Here is an 11,860-nt window from a genome sequence, read left to right as displayed (position 1 = left end):
GAAACTTTAAAGGGGTAGTGCGGCGCTAAACAATTATTCACTAAATAACACACATTACAAAGTTGTACAACTTTGTAATGTATGTTATGTTAGTGAATGGCCCCCTTCCCCGTGTTTCCCCCCCCCTGCCCACGCTAAACCCGGAAGTGTAGTGCTCTATACTCACCTGATTCGTGTCGACCCCCGTCCGCCATCTTGGGACAATGATGTCATCTTCAGGAGGCTGGCCGAACCGCTCCGACCGTCCCTCGTGCCGGCCCCCTCACAAGTTGGCGGACGAGGGTCGACACGAATCAGGTGAGTATAGAGGACTACACTTCCGGGTTTAGCGTGGGTGGAGGGAAACACGGGGAAGGGGGCCATTCACTAACATACATTACAAAGTTGTATAACTTTGTAATGTGTGTTATTTAGTGAATAATTGTTTAGCGCCGCACTACCCCTTTAAAGTATGTTTAAACTCTACACATTATTTAATAAGGTCCTGGACCAGCTGGATCCAGTCCTGGGAATCTGGGAGAAGTTTACCAGGACTGGATCCAGGTTTTCCCGCTCCCCGGGGAGGAGCAGTGCAGAGCGACAGTCAGTTAAAAGGCAGCCGGCTGATGAGCAGAATGCAGAGATAGCAAAATGCTTTGCTGCTTTATTACTGTAAATTCCCTCATCTGTACAAAAACAAGCCTATTTATTAATATAAAAATCCTCAAATAAAAAAATAATACTAGTTTTTGATAAAAGAAGATTGTACAGAAGAACAGTAGTTAGATGCAACTTTGTTTTAGCCAGATTAATTTCTTTTGATAATCTGTTAATGTCAAATCTGTAAGTACAGTACAGTAAACTGCAGCATATATTTGTTCATGACTACATAAACTTCCCAAGGTCGTACCACTTAATGGGTTAAATCCGTTTTTTTTTCCTTTAACAATGCAGACCTTGGAGAACGGGAGCTGGCATGCTGTTATTACTTGTGTATGGGCCATCTCTTTGCAGCATGCTCCTAACTCAACCAGAGGAGAAAAGGCACAAAGGATCCAATTAATGTCAAGTACCAAGTGAAACTTTCCCTTTTCTTCAAGTGTTTCCAGGTCTCTGCACAATGATTCTCTTTGCTGATGCTTTTAAATAATTGGTTGTACCCTCATCCCTAAGAAAGATGACATTAATCAGGTCCATTTGAAGTTTGTACACATAGCAGCGGATCCGTCTCTCCCTCGGTGCATGGTCACTGAGATAATGCTGCTGTTCTTCTAATAAAAGGGCAGTTAGTTCTCTGCCATATCACACAAAAACAGTGGCCTACTGGTCCAGCAGAAGAACATTATAACAGTCTGAACTGCTGCTTTGGCAAACTTTCTTCTTGCTCACTATCATAAAATAAACAGGGTTTATCTCCTTGTTGAATGGTTTTATTACTAGGATTATTTCACACTTCCTGAGATTGGAGCGCAGAAGGCGTAAAACAGCTTCCTCATGTTTTTGATGTTGAGGCTACAGTCTGGAGACATCTGCTATTGAAAATCTTATAGGTTTTAAGAAGCAGTTCACAAAAAAATATTATTGGCCCCTCCCCCGCTAGGCGCTGGCACGTATACGTATGGAGGAAGCGATAGACGCGAAACGTGCGTTGAGGGGGACTTGGTGGCAGTGGCATTTGTTTACATCTCAATGGGTGAGCTTTCATGATGTTTACTATAGATTGTTTATGTGTATTGGGAGGCCGGTAGGATTACTCCGGGTAGGGGTGGCAGCGAGATAGGTAGCAACCCATACACAGCACTGTGAGATTGTTGAAATTATCTCCCCATGAATTATTACTTACACAATGTGTTTTGGTGATATATGTTATTTTTGCACACTGCCACTTTCATCCTGGTCCGTTTTCTTGTTGTTTGTGTATGTTTTATAATAAAGTACATTGTTTTTATGGGAACTAGCCTCAGTGTTTTTTCAGTATATAAGTTTGTATAGAGGTGTTGATGTTTTGAGGTTTTTGGACTAGTACATAAGGAGGTTATGATGTATTGAGTTATTTCTATATGTCCAGGTGGGATTATAAGTATAATTACTATATAATACTGTTACATGAGTGACCCAAATAGAAACTAATAAGTATGATGTAACGGAGATACCAAATGGAACCCTATGGTTTTAAAATGATATTTCTGAAGAATTGTATGTTCAGTTAATTCTATAAATAACTGTAGTACTTTGCCTTTAGACTATTGAGTAGGTTGTGCCTGAAATTCAACCTTAGGGGATCTCCACTTATCACTGGCTCTAATGTATCAGCCTTAAAATATTCATTTACTTTTCTTATAGCAGAAAGCATAGTGTACAGCTTCCAAAAATAACATCATGCAAGCACCCAGGCCTGGTATATAGCTCAGATACCACAACCCATCATCATCTTTTAAAAGATGGGTGTCTTGTAATCATTGTAGTAGATGTCAGTGCTACCAATACACCTTCAGGCTACGTTTTTTTGGCCGTTTTTTTGGATGTCTGTCATTTTGGCACCAAAACACAGCCGTTCATGCAAATAGCGACATTGATTTGCATAAAACAGACATGTTTTAGTGCCAAAATGACAGTTGCTAAACAGCCAAAAAAATACCTTGTGTGAACATAGCCTTGGTTGAAGTTGATAAAAGTGGACAATTTCAAACAAAATTATAGTTTATTAGGTAAATGTACGAACTGATGACAGCCTGTTATTGTCTGAAAAGACAATACAAATCTTCAGTTAAGAGGTAGAAAGGTTGTTCGTTCAGGAATGATCATTTGTTCACGAACATTCTTTCAGGTAAGAATATACCCACAGTGGGGGAATTTGTCAATTACATAAAGCCCCGCCCCCATGCCCCAAGCCGGATTTCCTTAAAGGTGCATGCCAGGAGCAGAAATGCTATGAATTATGCCTGCTAGCAGGTTTAAATCATGATAAATTAGGCACGGGAGGTGGCTATGCTTCCTCCTTCCCACCCATCACATATGGAGAGTGTATGCAAGGATTTGTGAAAAAAATCTGTGCTTTTCTCTTGTGGTACGCCAGTCATACCTTTAAGAAATTACCCCCAATGTTACCAGAATTTTCTCAAAATGTTCTCAGAGTATTTACAAAAAGATTGTTCATCCTTTTCCCGGTAACACTAAGGGAGATTTATCAAACATGGTGTAAAGTGAAATTGGCTCAGTTGCCCCTAGCAACCAATCAGATTCCACTTTTCATTCCTCACAGACTCTTTGGAAAATGAAAGGTGAAATCTGATTGGTTGCTAGGGGCAACAAAGCCAGTTTTACTTTATACCATGTTCGAAAAATCCCCCCTGGGTCTACATGGCCAATATGGACTAAATGTACATGGCTGAATATGTGAAAAGATTGTTCGTCATATGAGTTCAACCTACTTTTATCTAACGTGTATGGTCACCTTTTTAGGTGGCCATACACCTTCAATAACTGAAGCCTGAGGGGGCTCATAAATTTACTCTACACAATACTATAAATAAAGCATTATGGTTGAGGCACCCTGTGACAGAGTGGGGCCCACCAGCTTCACGTTACACCTTTGCATTTATTTGTTCCCTATATTGAGGGGAGGCTAAAGCCATTACCAAACTGCCCTGGCGCTGGCTTATTTCAATGGAAACAAAGGGGTAGTATAGTGAAAATCCATCATGTCCAACCCGTATCTCCATCATCGGTTGGTGGAGACTTGTATGAGGGCTTTAGGAGTAGGTAAAATGGGTGGAAGCCTAGGGTGGCTTTGACCTAAAAATGTCTGATGCCACTACATCAAGGGTGGTACAAATCTAAGCACGGCTCCTCAACATTACACCTTGTTTCTCATTAGACTTATCGGTAATTCTATTCATTTTTTCAGTTGTTTTGTAGTTCTGAGCAATCAGAACTGTTGAATTTTAGCAAGCCAAATTCCTCAAAATGTATAACTACATGTGTGTAAATGCCATAGCTCTGCAGCTTATCACACGCTATTATTATCCTTTTTTTATTTTCTTTTTTTTTTTTTTTGCTAAGCGAAGTCTAACAGCTGCTCTAATTTTAAAGGCTCCACTGAGAACGTTTACTGAAATCAGGAAACCAAACACCTCTGAACAGCACTTGTCTACTATGACTGTTAGTATCCTGGTGATAGAAACCTCCCTCAATTATTCATGGCCCATTTGGCTGAAATGTCCTGAAACAGCTAGCCTGTGCGAGACATTCAATAAGCTGTCATAGGCAAAAAGGACAAACACAAAAACAAACCATATACAGCATGTATCTACAGGGTCATACAGTGGAAAATGAAGATTACTTAGTTTTTAATCAGTTTTATGCCAATATTGAGAATAAAGACATGAGAGAGATACTGTATGTTTTGCAGAAGATCTTGCCCCAGAGAAGAACCATGAACTGCTTTGCACCATGTGTCTGTCTAGATAAAATAATGTGAGCTGAAGACCGAAATGTGCAGTATCAAGTTATACAACTTCAAAGCTGTAAACCACCAGACATGTATGCTGTTACCACTGAAGGCAATGCCAGGTTACAGTGTGATGGATAGTTCTGCACCGTGACAAAAAAAAATACTCTGTAAGCTTAGTTTAAGAAATGTCTTTAAGAGGTGTAGATAATAAATGTTTAATATAAAGGTTTTCCAGTGTTTTTATTTCCCTACAGGCTGGAACTGTGGTTAAAAAAAAAAAAATTGCTGCCAGTCCAGTGCAAATAATTTGCTGCCAGTCCAGTGCCGCTGTAACCTCTGGTATCCGCTGCCAGAGGTGCTGAAATGACGCCCCATACATTGTGCATGTGACACTATAGCCAGTCCCCAGGCAGTGTCAACCTACATGGACTGTATATGACCACTGAAGATGGTTATGAGCTGTAGTGTCTCTGCACAATGTATGAGGTATCATGTCAGCACTTTTGGTAGGGGACATCAGTGCTGGGTCACCACTGTAGGCCTGGTAAATCTATAAGTGAATATATATATATATATATATATATAAAATTATTATTTTTTTTTGCCCCTGATCCCAGCCTGTATAAATAGTGCCCCCACAGATGCCAGATGCTCATTCACCCTATTCAGGCTGGGTTCACACTACGTATATTTCAGTCAGTATTGTGGTCCTCATATTGCAACCAAAACCAGGAGTGGATTAAAAACACATAAAGGATCTGTCCACACAATGTTGAAATTGAGTGGATGGCCGCCATATAACAGTAAATAACTGCTATTATTTCAATATAACGGCCGTTGTTTTAAAATAACAGCAAATATTTGCTATTAAATGGCGGCCATCCACTCAATTTCACCATTGTCTGAACAGATCCTTTCTGTGTTTTTAATCTTCTCCTGGATTTGGTTGCAATATGAGGACCACAATACTGACTGAAATATACGTAGTGTGAACCCAGCCTGAAACTGTATAGTCAGCTTTATACTACACATAAATTGGATACATTCTTTTTAGTATGTTTTAAGTTTGATTTATAAAATATGAAAAATATTTTTGGTAAAGCCTGAATGACACCTGGATAAGAAGTAAGAGCTTTGATTCTTAGCTCTGAGTGTTAAATTGTTTTCTTGAAGTACTCTATTGCTTCCTTGAAGTGGAATTAGTGTTCTTCATGGCAAAGAAAGAGTTGATAAGAAGGATGCTGTGTAACATGAGAATACTTTGTGCTGAGGCTGTACATTGTGAGTTGTATTTGCTGACGTTGTCATACCGATACATTACAGACGTGGCGCTCAACAGTACATTCTCATCAGGTGACACTGTGAGGGTGAGTCATGAAGCCTGGAGAAGGAATCCCTGGGTAAAAGCTGATGTAATCTTACTACAGCGCACATGCACCAGATGGCTTGTCAAGAGTTGTTCTTTTAGTGTCGTTTTTGTCAGGAAGTTTTTTTTTTAATTAAACTTTACAATTCTAAAGGATGAAGTGGGCCTAATCATAGTGCCTATATCTATTTCATGCTGCCTCTAGCATGAGTATGTACAAATCACTGACAGGTGATTACTTTTTAATAAAATTAACCTTCTCCGCCGTACACATCAGCATAACTTTTTGTGGCGTCCAGCCCAAATGTGGTGTGAATCCAGCCTAAAATAACCATCAGCTCAGTTCTATATTCCCTTGTAAATCTACTCATTCAGTCCAGACATGTTTCAGTAAAGGGGTGAGAAGCTGCCAAACATGTACAGTACTGTTTACATGCGAAAAACAAAAGATTGGCTGTTATCTGTCTGACATTAGGAGACAGATGCTTAGAATCTGTGGGAAAGTAGGAAAAAGTAAAAAGTAGAATACCTGCCAATAGCCAATCAGCTCTTATCAGCTAAATGATATTGATAACCTAAACATTACATAGTGATTCTACTATGAAAATGCCATCATCAAGCGCTGTAAGCTATAAAACTTATATATAGCTCAGTTGCCTTTATTCAGAATCCATCACAGTCAGTTGCTATTATGTCAGTTCCACAGACCTCTTAGTGTGAGGGAACTTCCCATATGTACAAGTCAAAGCCTGTTCTAGGACCTGCCAGGTTTCGCTTGAGATCTGACAGTTTAGTAGCAAGTGGGACATGTGGAAACTTTTGTCGAGATGAATTATAACCATTATGGAGGGAATTTACATCAGAGGGATGGTAGTGACTGCTTGTTGCTTTTTAATGTAAGAGGAAAACTAATTTTAGCTCAATTTAATGTTATTAAAAGATGACATTATTAAATTGTTGCATCCTGATCTGAGATTACTAGGTAACATACATTGAGTGCTAATTCATCTGTATATTGTTACATTGTGCATAAAGGTTTCTGGGTTGCATGGTAATAAGTGATCATCTTTGAGACTGTAACATAAAAACATGCAAAACAGGGATGGGAGCAGAAAGAGGAAAACGCATACTGTAATTCATAGATGGAGGTAAAAAAATCTACACCTCACCTCAAAGAGAACAAAAACAAACAGACACAGATGACATCACAGTGGTGGGAGGGGTGTCAACGTCTGTAGTCTCATCAACTGTATTGTAGTTTATTGCTTTTTTGTTATTGTTTCTGTATTTCATCCTTCTTTAGTTCTCATTATTATTATTTTCTACCATGCCTGCAGCAAGATTTCTGTTATTTTTTCATGCAGCTGCCTGATTTACTACTGTTGAACCATTTTAGGCTGGGTTCACACTACGTATATTTCAGTCAGTATTGTGGTCCTCATATTGCAACCAAAACCAGGAGTGGATTAAAAACACAGAGAGGCTCTGTCCACACAATGTTGAAATTGAGTGGATGGCCGCCATATAACAGAAGCGGGACCCGGCGGGATTACGTGAGTATAGGGGGATCTAACGGGGGGTCAGGAGCCTGTCACCCCGGCATGGGGGGTGACAGGTTCCCTTTAAACTGGACTGCAAAGCACAAGATAGAGCTGAGACCTTTACCTTAATGGGCAAGCAGTGCCTAGATTATTGGAGCCAGGTACCGAAAGCGGTTCTTTTTTGTAATCTTTTGTCATTATCTGATAGGAGAGGGAGACAGAGAAAGAGGCTCTCATACAGATTTTTGTGTCTTTAACAGAAAGCAGCCCAGAACTGGGGAAAGGAGAGTGAATAGATAATAACAAGTATGGAAGGAATTATTAGTCTCGCCATGGGCAGCAACATATCAAAATTTATTAACCTAAATTCGGACTACTTATCTCCAATGTCCATATGCATCAGAAAATAAATATATCTCCTACAACAAAAAATGATGCTAGACAGTACACCCAAATCAATGAATCAAATCCATACTTTATTGTCACATATAGAAAAAAGAATATATATTTAAAAACATATTAAAAACAAGGAGGCATGAAAATAATACAGTACATGCATCGGATGGCTTACAAGGCAGATGAGATAATATATACTCTGTATAGCAATTTAATTGATGATATGTCACTCAATCCCAGGAGGTACCAAGGTGTATAAATCTAGGAAAACAATATACTCCTAAAGTGCTTAGATCTTTTGTACATGGGTATATGTGCAAAAGAGTGAGCTGCAAGTGCAGCTAAAAAAGTACAAAAAAATATCAATACAAAAGTGTACAAAGGAATGTAATCAGAAAGAAAAAATAGTATAAGAAAATAGTGCAAAAAAGTATACTTAGACCTCTGGTAACAAAAGTATGTTCTGCCCGGTAAGACCGGAGTGGTCTTGTATCTGATGCATGTACTGTATTATTTTCATGCCTCCTTGTTTTTAATATGTTTTTAAATATATATTCCTTTTTCTATATGTGACAATAAAGTATGGATTTGATTCATTGATTTGGGTGTACTGTCTAGCATCATTTTTTGTTGTAGGAGATATATTAAAATTTATGTTTGAGTAGGATACCCCTTTAGTTCATTGGGTTGAATTGGCGAAATTAAATAATTGTAAAGAAAATGTTAATTTCTAATACTTGGTTCAAAACCCTTTGTTGGCAATGACTGCCTAAAGTCTTGAACTCATGGAAATTACCAGACGCCATGTTTCCTTTTTTTATAATGCTCTGCCAGGCGTTTACTGCAGCGGTTTTCAGTCGCTGTTTGTGAGCCTTTCTGTCTAAAGTTTAGTCTATAACAAGTGAAATGCTGCTCAATTGGGTTGAGATCAGGTGACAGAATATCCCACTTCTTTGCTTTGATAAACTCCTGGGTTGCTTTGGCTTTATGTTTTGGGTCATTGTCCATCTGTAGTATGAGACACCGACCAGTCAGTTTGGCTGCATTTGAGTGCACAGTATGTTTCTGAATATCTCAGGATTCATCTAGATGCTTCTGTCAATAAACACTAGTGACCCAGTGCCACTGGCAGCAATGCATGCCCAAGCATCACACTGCCTACACTATGTTTTACAGATGATGGGTTGTGCTTTGGATTATGAGCTGTACCATGCCTTCGCCATACTTTTTTCTTTGCATCATTCTGTTAGAGTTTGATCTTTTGCGTCCAAAAATGTTCTTCCAGAAATGTGCTGGATTTTTTAAATGTATATTAGCAAAGTCCAACCTAGACTTCTTATTCTTTAGGCTCATAGGCCCATCTTTCATGCGGTCTTCTCTTTATGGTAGATTTGGATATTGATACGCCCACAGTGTTTTCACATCTTGTTTCACCTGCATGGAGAGCTCCTTTGACCTCACATTTTCTTTACAGCAGAAATCTTCCAAATCCAAGCACCACAATGCGAATTTGTAACAACGGCTTTGATTAATAGAAAAGTTATGTTGCACTGCAGTCAGAGGGGAAGATTTATCAAACATGGTGTAAAGTGAAACTGTCTCAGTGGCCCCTAGCAACCAATCAGATTCCACCTTTCATTCCTCACAGACTCTTTGGAAAATGAAAGGTGGAATCTGATTGGTTGCTAGGGGCCACTGAGCCAGTTTCATTTTACACCATGTTTGATAAATCTCCCCATAGTATATAGTTCAGGGGGGATCCCAAGCAGCCACAATGAAAACTGACATGTTAGTTTTGTGCGGCCGCTATTCATTGAATAGTGGTCGCACAACACTAACAGCTCACACAATGGACAGTGCAGTTCCAGCTGCACTCTCCATTGTGTGTATTATGGTGAATTGATCAATTTAGCACAAATTAAGTTCATTCGGCCAGTGCTGCAGCACCAGCCGGGATGATCTGACACCAGCCATTCTGTGACATAAGTCACAGAATAGCCCGTGACTCACGTAGTGGGAACCTGGTCTTAATATGGATGCCCTCAAATGAAAGCTTAAAGTCTGGACTTTATGTCCATGTCTGTTTTATAACTATAACTTGAATATATCCCAGTAAACAGGTAAAAAAACCAAAAACAAACTGTATTTCTAACTGTACTGGCTGCTCTACAGTGAATAGCAGAAAATGTAAAGACCTGCTTATGGGAAGAGTGACTGAGCATATAGATAGATAGACGATAGGATACCTCTAATAGTGCATATGTAATCCACACATACTTCTACTGAAAACTATGGTCCCTTTTGATTTTAATTGAAAAATGGTCACTTAGAAGGTATATTTTTCCAATATCCCATAAAATATTCTTCCAGCAAAATCTGTTTAATGAGACTGGTAAAAAGGGAGAAGAGGTTTGTTTTGTCTCATCTGTGTGCTGTTAAAACTCAGACTAGAAAAGGGATATGGATGAACCCGACAGAAGATATGAGTAATGAGAATTTCATTTTGACTCATTAAGATTTATGTGTGAGAAGCCGATCACCCTGGGACATGTATATCTCTCTATCTCAGACTGAGTTAGCAGAGGTCTATGCTATATGGGGTCAGTCAAGTGTGAAACCTCTTTCACAATTCTTCAGCTAGCACAGATGGTATATTTAATCATTGTGCTGATACCGACGTCTGGGAATGACTTGTTGAAATTGAGGGTTTCCGAGTACCTAAAAACAGCTAAAAATAACTAAGAAAATACAGACATCATAAACAGAGGGAAATGAAAAGACCATTTATACTTAGCATCTAACCCTAACCCCATGGTCTGTGATTTTCAAGTGGATTTTCAAGTCTTATGTAAATTATACTTAGAAGGGTTAACCACTTAAGGATGCAGCCTATTTTGACCTTTAGTACTTTTTTTTTCTTTAATTCCAGATTTCCAAAAGCCATTATTTATTTTTGGAACATTTTTATTGACCTTATTTTAACATATAAAAAAAGAAAACATCTGTTGTGAGCCATAAAGTATAAAATATGAATTGAAAACAATTCTGATAGTAACATAGCACATGAGTATTAGGAGTATTTGCCAACAAATAAAAGGACATTTACTAACAGTAATCAAATAAATGGTATGTCCTTGACAATAGCCACGATGTTAACTCACTTTTGGTATTGTCCATAAATCTGCCATGTCTGCTATTTTCTGACTGGTATAAGGGATTTTAATAAATCTCATAAAACAATTCTTGGTGCCTTCATTTTTGCACCACTCCATGTCTACTCTGCCTCCTCATAAAGTAGTTTCAGCTGAGATTAGTTTTTAAATTGTTCTGTTGACTTTTTCTTTAATTGTTCTGTAGACCTCCGTGAGCAAGACGCGAAACACACGTTGGCGTTGACGTGACAGGTAATATCATGCCCTTACATTCTCTGGTATATCCTTGGACAGTCAACTTTGCTGTATGAGATTTAAATGACAACTCAGGCATTAGTGTGTTTAGCCTATTTAACAAACATTACAAAGTTATATAACTTTTTTAATGTGTGTTAAGAGCTATCTGCCATTCTATATTTTATTATATGATTATTGGAATTATTAATAAATGTATTGTGTTTATATGAAATAGTTTTTTGGGGGCCTTTGTGTAGGATATATATTGTTGTGGTTGGCCTGTGGTCAGTGTAGGACTATATTATATACACACTAGACAGGATCACCAAAGGATTTTAGTACCTTTAAAAATAACAAGATGTAATATACACAGATAGGGGTCTGCTATTTACAACAGGTGCATTTTGTTATTTTTAAAGTGTCTAAAACTTTGATTATCTCTGTTTTATATAGCATCAAGTCCGATGAAGGGGGCTAGTATCCCAAAAAGCTTACAATAAAATATACTCAGCTTCTAAACGGTATTACCTGATTTCTTCATTATTCTACTGGCAAACCCTGTGGCCTTTTATTACCCTTCTTTCTGCAAAAAGTAAGACAAAACTGATGCATCACTGATGTGTGGATGAGGCCTGGGATGGAAAGACCTAGGATCAACAGCTATGGCAACCCACCTTCACTTTGTAATTGTCTCATGCCATTAGACCACCTAGTTAGCACTAATCAAGTAAGGGAT

This window comes from Dendropsophus ebraccatus, chromosome 4 (assembly GCF_027789765.1).
Source record: "Dendropsophus ebraccatus isolate aDenEbr1 chromosome 4, aDenEbr1.pat, whole genome shotgun sequence".
Classification (NCBI taxonomy): Eukaryota; Metazoa; Chordata; class Amphibia; order Anura; family Hylidae; genus Dendropsophus; species Dendropsophus ebraccatus.
This window is presented reverse-complemented; position numbering follows the sequence as displayed.